This window comes from Chiloscyllium plagiosum, chromosome 17 (assembly GCF_004010195.1).
Source record: "Chiloscyllium plagiosum isolate BGI_BamShark_2017 chromosome 17, ASM401019v2, whole genome shotgun sequence".
Classification (NCBI taxonomy): domain Eukaryota; kingdom Metazoa; phylum Chordata; class Chondrichthyes; order Orectolobiformes; family Hemiscylliidae; genus Chiloscyllium; species Chiloscyllium plagiosum.
In genome coordinates this window covers 58,761,265-58,771,251 of record NC_057726.1, presented here as the reverse complement: position 1 = coordinate 58,771,251, position 9,987 = coordinate 58,761,265, and the positions used below count along the sequence as shown (strand labels likewise).

General features: G+C 43.8%; 1 protein-coding gene across 1 annotated transcript in view; it reads left to right on the top strand.

The window, feature by feature from the left end:
* Positions 1 to 3,929: 3,929 nt before the first annotated feature.
* The window catches only part of b3gnt9 (UDP-GlcNAc:betaGal beta-1,3-N-acetylglucosaminyltransferase 9), a 10,872-nt gene continuing 4,814 nt past the window's right edge, over positions 3,930 to 9,987 (top strand). The window contains exon 1 of the mRNA XM_043707226.1: positions 3,930 to 4,296. The gene's annotated coding sequence lies outside the window, so the exon portion shown is untranslated. The remainder of the gene's footprint in view (positions 4,297 to 9,987) is intronic.

The following is a 9,987-nucleotide window of genomic DNA, read 5'->3' as shown; positions in this document are numbered from 1 at the left end:
CCTCCCCTCAGTACAGTGTTTGTCAAAGTAGCTCCAATTTATCTCTCTTCATCATTTGTAACAAGTCTTTTCTCAGCTTGATGTGTTAAAATTTTTAATATTAATCTTTATTTCAACTAAAAGATAAAGATGCAAGTTTCACTGGTCTTGAAAATTCTACATAATATTAACATGATCATGAGAAAAATCTTGGAACATATTGATCAATTACTGTTATGACTTCGCTTTCCCTTTGAACCTATTGACATTGGGAATTGAACCATTTGTCCAGTGGTACTTTTCTTGAAATTCAGGGACATTTTAATCTTCCCAAAATTTCAGTCAGATTTCACAATCCCTGACACAAATTTTATTTTGTGCAATTAGTTTGTCTCAGAACTTGCAGCTCAGAACTCATGTGAAAGGACTACATCAACTTTCTGTTTAGTGATTTCCCAATGTAAAATAACTGTTTGCCTATTTCTGATTATTGTCATGACATAATGTAGTTGGATTTACTATGCTGGTTAGTTAAGGGATTAATCTTCCAACAATTGTGTTTGGGCAAATTACTTTTCTAATTTGAAATAGAATCTGAATTTAAAACATTAAGTTGCCTGTTCTCTCCACAGATGCTGACTGAATTGCTCTATTTAGTTTTTGTTTTGAGTTGAGATTGCCATTACTTACATTGTTACCTAATTACCTTACTGGTCAAAAAAAAATGCAAAGATAGATTTTCATCAAAATACTCCACCTTTGTATCATGCATCCAATTAAATGCAACGTGTTATAAACATCTAGTTTTATGGTTTATATTAATATTTTGAGAAGTAGCATTTAGTGTGAGGAAGATTACATTCGTTACAGTTGAGATAATTAAAATTCTGGACTTTAGAAATTGCAAGAACATCTCAAGTAATGGCAGTTCAATGGTTGGTCAGGGTTGGAAGTGAGAACGGTTTCCCATTGCTCAGGCTACCTCGATGCTTGTGATGGAGTCAAGAGACCTAAATATATCTCAATTTTAAAAAATGAAACTATTTATATAACTCCCAGATGAAAAGCTAAAAGCAGCTTCTCAGGGGAGTTCCTTGGTGAGACGGACAAGTTTGAGAAATGATTGTTAACTTGGTTAGAGATATAAGTTATTCATTTGGGTCACAGAATCACAGGTTTGGTTTCTAACCTTACATTTAAAATTAATTTTAGTTTGGAACATCCTAGATATGTTACCCTGGAGATATATTTCAAGAAGCAGCTCTTTCAGTAAGGTTTATTTGTGTGTTTTGCACACAAAACAAGCAGTTCAGTTTGTGATCATAGAGTCATAGAGATGTACAGCCTGGAAACAGATCCTTTGGTCCAACCCATCCATGCCAACCTTTTATCCCAACCCAATCTAGTCCCACCTGCCAGCACCTGGCCCATATCCCTCCAAACCCTTCCTATTCATGTACCCATCCAAATGCCTTTTAAATGTTGCAATTGTACCAGCCTCCATCACTTCCTCTGGCAGCTCATTCCATACATGTACCACCCTCTGCGTGAAAATGTTGCCCCTTAGGTCTTTTTTATATCTTTCCCCTCTCACCCTAAACCTATGCCCTCTAGTTCTGGACTCCCCAACCCCAGGGAAAACACTTTGTCTATTTATCCTATCCATTCCCCTCACAATTTGTTTAAACCTCGATATGGTCACCCCTCAGCCTTTGACGCTGTAGGGAAAACAGCCCCAGCCTGTTGAGCCTCTCCCTAGAGCTCAAATCCTCCAACCCTGGCAACATTCTTGTAAATCTTTTCTGAACCCTTTCAAGTTTCACAACATCTTTCCGATAGGAAGGAGATCAGAATTGCATGCAATATTCCAACAGTGGCCTAACCAATGTCCGTACAGCCGCAATATGACCTCCCGACTCCTGTACTCAATACTCTGACCAATAAAGGAAATCATACCAAATGCCTTCTTCATTATCCTATCTACCTGCGACTCCACTTTCAAGGAGTTATGAACCTGCACTTCAAGGTTGGTGTCATCTGCAAACTTACTAACTGTACCTCTTATGCTCGCATCCAAATCATTTATGTAAATGACAAAAAGTAGAGGACCCAGCACCAATTCTTGTGGCACTCCACTGGTCACAGGCCTCCAATCTGAAAAACAACCCTCCACCACCACCCTCTGAGCCAGTTTGAGCCAGTTCTGTAACCAAATGACTAGTCTCTAACCTTGCTAATCAGTCTCCCATGGGGCACCTTGTCGAACATCTTACTGAAGTCCATATAGATATCGTCAAATACTCTGCCCTCATCAATCCTCTTTGTTACTTCTTCAAAAAACTCAATCAAGTTTGTGAGACATGATTTCCCAAGCACAAAGCCATGTTGACTATCCCTAATCAGTCCTTGCCTTTCCAAATACATGTACATCCTGTCCCTCAGGATTCCCTCCAACAGCTTGCCCACCACCAACATCAGGCTCACTGGTCTATAGTTCCCTGGCTTGTCGTTATCACCTTTTTAAACAGTGGCACCACGTTAGCCAACCTCCAGTCTTCCGTCACCTCACCTGTGACTATCGATGATACAAATATCTCAGCAAGAGGTCCAGTAATCACTTCTCTAGCTTCCCACAGAGTTCTCGGGTACACCTGATCAGCTCCTAGGGATTTATCCACCTTTAACCGTTTCAAGACATCCAGCACTTCCTCCTCTGTAATGTGGACTTTTTGCATGATGTCACCATCTATTTCCCTTCAGTCTATATCTTCCATATCCTTTTCCACAGTAAATACTGATGCAAAATATTCATTTAGTATCTCCCCCACTTTCTGTGGCTCCACACAAAGGCCTCCTTATTGATCTTTGAGGGGCCCTATTCTCTCCCTAGTTACCCTTTTGTCCTTAATATATTTGTAAAAACCCTTTGGATTCTCCTTAATTCTATTTGCCAAAGCTATCTCATGTCCCCTTTTTGCCCTCCTGATTTCCCTCTTCAGTATACTCCCACTTCCTTTATACTCTTCTAAGGATTCACTCGATCTATCCTGTTTATACCTGACATATACTTCCTTCTTTTTCTTATCCAAACCCTCAATTTCTTTAGTCATCCAGCATTCCCTATACCTACCAGCCTTCCCTTTCACCCTGACAGGAATATACTTTCTCTGGATTCTTGTTATCTCATTTCTGAAGGCTTCCTATTTTCCAGCCATCCCTTTACCTGTGAACGTCTACCTCCAATCAGCTTTCGAAAGTTCTTGCCTAATACCGTCAAAATTGGCCTTTCTCCAATTTAGAACTTCAACTTTGAGCTCTGTTCATTACTAGATGCTTTTATTTCTCTTTGAATGCTTGCAGTCTCTATGATAATCATAACAATGTCATTACACGAAATATGTAACTTTGCTTTTGTTCTCCCACGCCTACCTTTCAAAAGAAAGAACTGGTGCATTTATATAGCATCTTCACCGCCTGAGGACATCCCAAAGCACTTTTCAGCCAATCAAATACTCTTAAAGCCACTGATGTAACTAAAACGTGGCAGACAATTTGTACACAACAAGCTCCCACAAACACAAATATGGTCATGATCAGATAATCTATTACTGCTGTTGGTGGGACGATAGAAATTAGCCAGGGAACTAAGAGAAATTCCTATCTCTTCTGCAAAACAAGCCAAGGGGCTTAGCTGTACAGTCTTCTGAACAGGCAGTGAAGCTTCAGTCCACGAAACCACAGTTGTAACATCTGAGCTAGAGGGCATCATCTTCAAAAGAATAACATTCCTTCCACATAGAATGTGTACTGAGGTTTCTGGAGCAGAACCTAAATCTGTAATCACGGAACCAACAATAAGACCTTTGAAGGAGTGCCTTTCTGGTACTGGGCAGTCCCTGAGTGCCACTAGTATTCTAGTCACACACTGCATTCTTGGACCGTCCCCGCCTCTGAGTAGTTGTGTAACTCTCTGTTGAGGTTAATGAGGTCTGAATTAACGCAGGGAGGAGGTCAACGCCTGGACTGAAGGGAGAGCATGTTCTGGTCATTTGTCAGCGCCAAGTTTCAAAGGTGAAACAGGGTTGATATTGCCTGAGCTGCGGCGCTGTTTTGGGAATTGCACCTTCTCCTATCCCATCCCCCTGTTCCCGATGGCTAGCCTCTGTGCTCAGGCAACTCCCACTATATAATGCAATCCAGATGTGCTTTCCTTGGCTCCCACGGATTCCTGGCGAGCGGCTCCTTCTCTTTGCCCCTTACAGCCAACTTGCTAACCTCCAAGCTGCTGGTTTTAAACTCGGCACTGACTCTCCTCAGGTAAGGGAAGATATGCTTCTGGAAAGTACTGGTCTTAGATATCTGCTGACTGCCTCCCAGTCACTAACAATTCCCTTCTTAAAAGGTGAAACAAGCTGGATTACAGCAGCAGGGAGGGATAGGGGGAGAGCTGTAATGTCTCTACTCTCTCCCAACCGCCTCCTTAAATCTGCTGGACGGGGTTTCTGCGGGATTCCAGATGCTATGATCAGATTGCGGGCGGCGGCAGTGATTTGAGTTGGCAGCTCTCCCCCTCTGCCTGCCACAGACAGGATCCCAGCGTAAGGCCAAACTCAGGGTTTACATTAACTGCCTTCTGTCGTGGCAAGTATAGCTTCTTCCGGCCCACTGTCGGCTTTCTACCAGAGGCATTTTATAATGGGAATGTGTGTGGTAGAAAGTGTACACTATCCCGGCCCTGTGCTGGAGTCTGATGTTTCTTTTCATTGCAGAACAAGTATTGATGCCGGAATGAATAGGGTGGCAGAGAGATATTCCGCAATACATATGGGATTGGTGTGTGTAGTGGGCATTAGTTATGCAATGGGATTGGATGTTGGGAATTAGCTACAGGATGTGTGTATGTGTTAGGGAATAGATATGAGCCTGGTGTGGGTTGGGATGTATGTGTGCACTGTGGATTAGGTATGGGATGGGGTATACACACCCATTGGGTATGTGTGTGCGTATTGGGGTCTATGGGATGTGTGAGTATGTGGGCATTGGGAAATAGATACAGGAAGTGGGTGCGTTTGTTAAGCACGTGGGTAGGTATGTGCATTTGATATTAGGTATGATTTAGCTTCTCTGTTTGAGATTAGGTATGGGTTGGGTATGTGTTTGGGGTTGGGTATGGGCTGGGTATGCATGTTCATTAGGTATGGATTTGGTGTGCATTTTAGCAGTTAGATATGGAATGGGTGTGCACTTTGGTGATTGGGTAAGAAAGGGGTGTGTATTTTCGTGATAAGGTTATAGGATATATGTGCATTTTGGTGATTAGGGTATCGGATAGATGTGCATTTTGGTGACTAGAGTATGGGATGAGTGCATTTTGGGGATTAGAGTATGGGATGGGTGTGCATTTTGGGGATTAGGGTGGAGGATGGGTGTGCATTTTGGTGATTAGGCATTGGCTGGCTGTGCCTATGGAGTGTGTGTTTTGGGACTTAGGATGGATGTGTGTTTTGGTGACTCGGGGATCAGATAGATGTGCATTTTGGGAATTAGGGTACAGGATGGATGTGTGTTTTGGTGATTAGGGTGCAGGGTGGGTATTCATTTTGGTGATCAGGGTATGGGATGGGTGTACATTTTGGTGATCAGGGTATAGGATGGGTGTACATTTTGGTGATCAGGGTTATGGGATGGGTGTACATTTTGGTGATTAGGGTATGGGATTGGTGTCCAATTTGGTGATTAGGCATTGGCTGACTGTGCATATGGAGGGATAGATATTGGATAGGTGAGCATATTAGAATTACAATAAAGATTTATTTTGACATGCACTTAAGTACAAAAGTAGAGGAATACAGTGAAAAGTGTGCAATATCATCACTCACAGTGCCATCTTATGTACAAGGTACATAGGTATAAATCTTAGATACTAAAATAGTTTGAATGCCAAAATAGAGAAATAAAGAGAAAAGCTAAAAGTTCTACATTACAGTTCTTCATAGTATAAATTAGGAAAATAAAGAAATAAACTTATAAGATAGACATTATGGTCTTCTGTATCCTGCAGTTGCTCCAGGTTAGGGGCTTTTCCCTTGTGATCTCACTCTCCCCCACACTGGACTGACCCCAGCTGGGGTCGCAAGCTGCTGACTGCCATCTTTGATAGATTGCCTGCACTGGACCTCCAGCTCACTAACCACCAACCTCCCCACTCCAAGCCCCCAGCTCACTAACCACCAGCCTTCCCACTCCAGGCTCCCAGCTCACTAACCACCAGCCTCCCCACTTCAGGCTCCCAGCTCACTGACCACCAACCTCCCCACTCCAGGCCCCCAGCCCACTGACCACCAACCTCCCCACTCCAAGCCCCTAGCCCACTAACCACCAGCCTCCCCACTCCAGCCTGCCGGCCACTGGGAGAAACATCCTGAAGTGATCAATGCCTAGAGATAGTTTTTGATTAGTTTTGAATTTCTTTGATTTTCCATGTGTGTCTGTTGCCACACACTCCACCCACCGGTTCCATTGTTCCTTTCCCATTCTTCTAAGAAGACCCTCGGGTGGAACCTCAACATCTCAGTCTGGGACCATCGGAGCACTTCCTAAGTGTCAATTCATAATGGAGCTCCACTGATGGTGGTGGTTATTGTGGTGTTGGTATGGAATGTGTGTGCAAACTGGGGATGGATGTGTGTATTGGGGATTTAATCCAGTAAAAATAGAGAGCTGTCATCATGAGGGGACAACTTCCACCCCTAGGAGGTGGAGGATGCCCCATGGACTCCCACCTTGCACAATTTCCCTGGACCCTGCACCAGCATAGATAATAACGTATCAGTGAATATACATTCACACATAAATTCAGGATGACAACCTAATGAGAGAGTCACACGTACCCCTGAGTGACTGTCAGAGGGTATGACAGCTGAGGCTACTGATGCACAGAGGAGTGCAGAAAGCCATGTCATTATTGAACATGCCCTCAGCCCAAAGACTTGCTTCTGGTATTGTCAGTAAAGTGGTAAGTGCTGGAAATCTTGAAGTGCATGAGAGTTTAGCAGAGCTCTTAGAGCATATCCAGACCCCATGTAAGTGTTCATCCAGGCGGTGGATGCTGCAATCTCCCTCTTGTTTGCTTTGCAAGGTCATCTCCAGCAAAAAAAAATGCTTTGTCACCAAGAAGCAGGTGCAGCAGACCAGTCTGTGGCTGCTGGAAAAACGTGCATGCCAGTACCTTGTTTCTGACCTCCAAGGAGCGTGAGAAGAGGATTAACACCTTGATTCTCCACTGGTCCCCCTTATTGTCTAGCCAGCCTGGAATTACAAATGCACCTTGTAAGGACAGAAGGGCATTCATACAGGAACCCCTCAGAGTGCTGGGTTTTCTAGGCCTCAGGCAGCACCAAGGTCACCACAGGTGTCAGGGTGCTTGGTCAAGAATCTGCCTCTACTGCAGCTGGCAACAAATGGGGAGCACCAGAGAGGAGCATTCAGAAGAAGATTCGGAAAACACCTTTTCCTGGGCTTCACAGCTGATCAGATTGTTAAGGAATTACTGCCGCATGGTAGACTGATTAACAAGGTTAGATCACATGGAGAAATAGCCAGTTGAATACAAAGTTGGTTTGAAGGTGGAGGCAGAGGGTGCTAGTGAGGGGTTGCTTTTCAGACTGGAGGCCTGTGCTAATGGTGTGCCACAAAGATCGGTGCTGGGTTCACTACTTTTTGACATTTACATAAATGATTTGGATGTGACTATAGGAGGTGTGGTTAGTTAGTTTGCAGATGATGCCAAAATAGGTGGTGTAGTGGACAGCGAAGGTTACCTTAGATGGGCTATGGGCGAATGACTGACAGATGAAGGTTAATCTAGATAAATGTCAGGTGCTACATTTTGGTAGGGCAAATCAGAGCAAGACTTATACACTTAATGGTAAGGTCTTGGGGACTGTTGCCAAACAAAGAGACCTTGGAGTGCAGGTTCATAGCTCCTTGAAAGTGGAGTCTCAGGTTGATAGGATAGTGAAGAAGGTGTTTGGTATGCTTGCCTTTATTGGTCAGTGCATTGAGTATAGGAGTTAGGAGGTCATGTTGCGGCTGTACGAGACATTGGTTAGGCCACTTTTGGAATTCTGCATTGTTAAACTTGAAAGGTTTCAGAAGAAATTTACAATGATGTTGCCAGGGTTGGTGGGGTTGAGCTATAGGGAGAGGCTGAATAGGCTGGGGCTATTTCCCTGGAGCATCAGAGGCTGAGGGATGACCTTACAGAGGTTTATAACATCATGAGGAGTGTGATTAGGTGAAAAGTCAAGGTTTTTTTCCCCAGGGCAGGGGACTCCAGAACTAGAGGGCATAGGTTTATGGTGAAAGGGGAAAGATTTAAAAGAGATCTAAGGGGCAATATTTTCACACATTTGATGTTGCATGGATGGAATGAGCTGCCAGAGGAAGTGGTGGTGGCGGGTACAATTACATCATTTAAAAGGCATCTGGATGGGTATATGAATAGGAAGGGTTTAGAGGAATATAGGCCAAAGGTTGGAAAATGGGACTAGATATCTGGTCGGCATGGATGAGTTGGACCAAGGTGCTGTACAACTCTAAGACTCCACTGTGTGGTATACTAAACATATTATATTTATGCTAATGATTACGTAATACAGGCAATATTTATTTTGTTGACACTCCTGTCTATTATTGACAGGCCATTGGCAGTCTACAAATGTGCAGGTTGGGTGGATTGGCCATACTAAATTGCCCACAGTATCCAGGGATATACAGGTTAGGTGGGTTAACCATGATAAATGTTTAGATGACAGTGGAGCTGGTAAAGCACAGCAGATCAGGCAGCATCCGAGGAGCATGAAAATCGATGTTTTGGGCAAAGGCCCTTCATCAGGAACCATGATAAATGCAGAGTTATAGAGTAGGGGAGTGGGTCTGGGGGGATGCTCTTTGGAGGGACAGTGTGGGCTCAATGGGCCGAATGGCCTGCTTCCACACAGTAGGGATTCTGTGATTTGGAGTGGGAGGATATGTTTATTGGGTAATTGGTATGAGATATAGCTTGAGTGTGGGATATTAGGTATGGAACGTAGGTATCTGGACCAGAGATTTGGGATGGGGGAGTCTGTACCAGGCATTTGGTGTTGGGTGCTTGTGCATATTGGGAATTAGGAAGGGCATATTTGTGTATTTTAGTATGGCATGTGCATATTTTGGGGATTAGCTCTGTGATGGTTATCCATATTAGGGATTGGGTATTTGAACAGCTTGCATTTTCAGGTTAAGTGTGGAATATGTTTGTGTGTAAGTGATTAGATTTGGGATGGATGTGTGCCTGTATTATGGATCTGGTATTGGATGGGTGTGTGTGCATATTATGGATCAGGTATGATTTGGGTAAATGTGTCTATTGAGATAAAGCGGATGAGTTGGACCTTAGGTGAAAAAGTTGCCCCTTAGGTCCCTTTTAAATCTTTCTTCTCCCACCCTAAACCTATGCCCTCTTGTTATGGACTCCCCTAACTCTATCCATGCACCTCATAACTTTATAAACCTCTGTAAGAGCGCCCCTCAGCCTTCAATACTTCAGGGAAAACAGCCCCAGCCTATTCGGCCTCTCCCTCTACTGGATGTTTTCATGTCTACAGAGATTAGGTATGCATTGGGGGGCAGTTGGTATGTCTTTGGAGATTTGTCATGGGGTGGGGAATACGTGTGCATTGATTATTAGGAATGGTTGATAAGTGTGATTCTGCGTGCCAGGGATTGTATGAAATGGTAGTGTATTGCCCTTCAGGTATGAGATGGATTATTTGAGGTATTCGGTATGGGATAGGAGTGTGTTATGTGTGTCCTGCCCATTAGATATAGGAAGGGATGTGTGTGTGATATGTGTGTGTACTGGGGATTCGGGATGGGATAGGGGTGTGTGTTGGGGATTGGGTATGGGGTGGGGGTGGGTGCTGAAGATTAGGACTGGGATGAGATTGGTGTTGGGGATTTGGG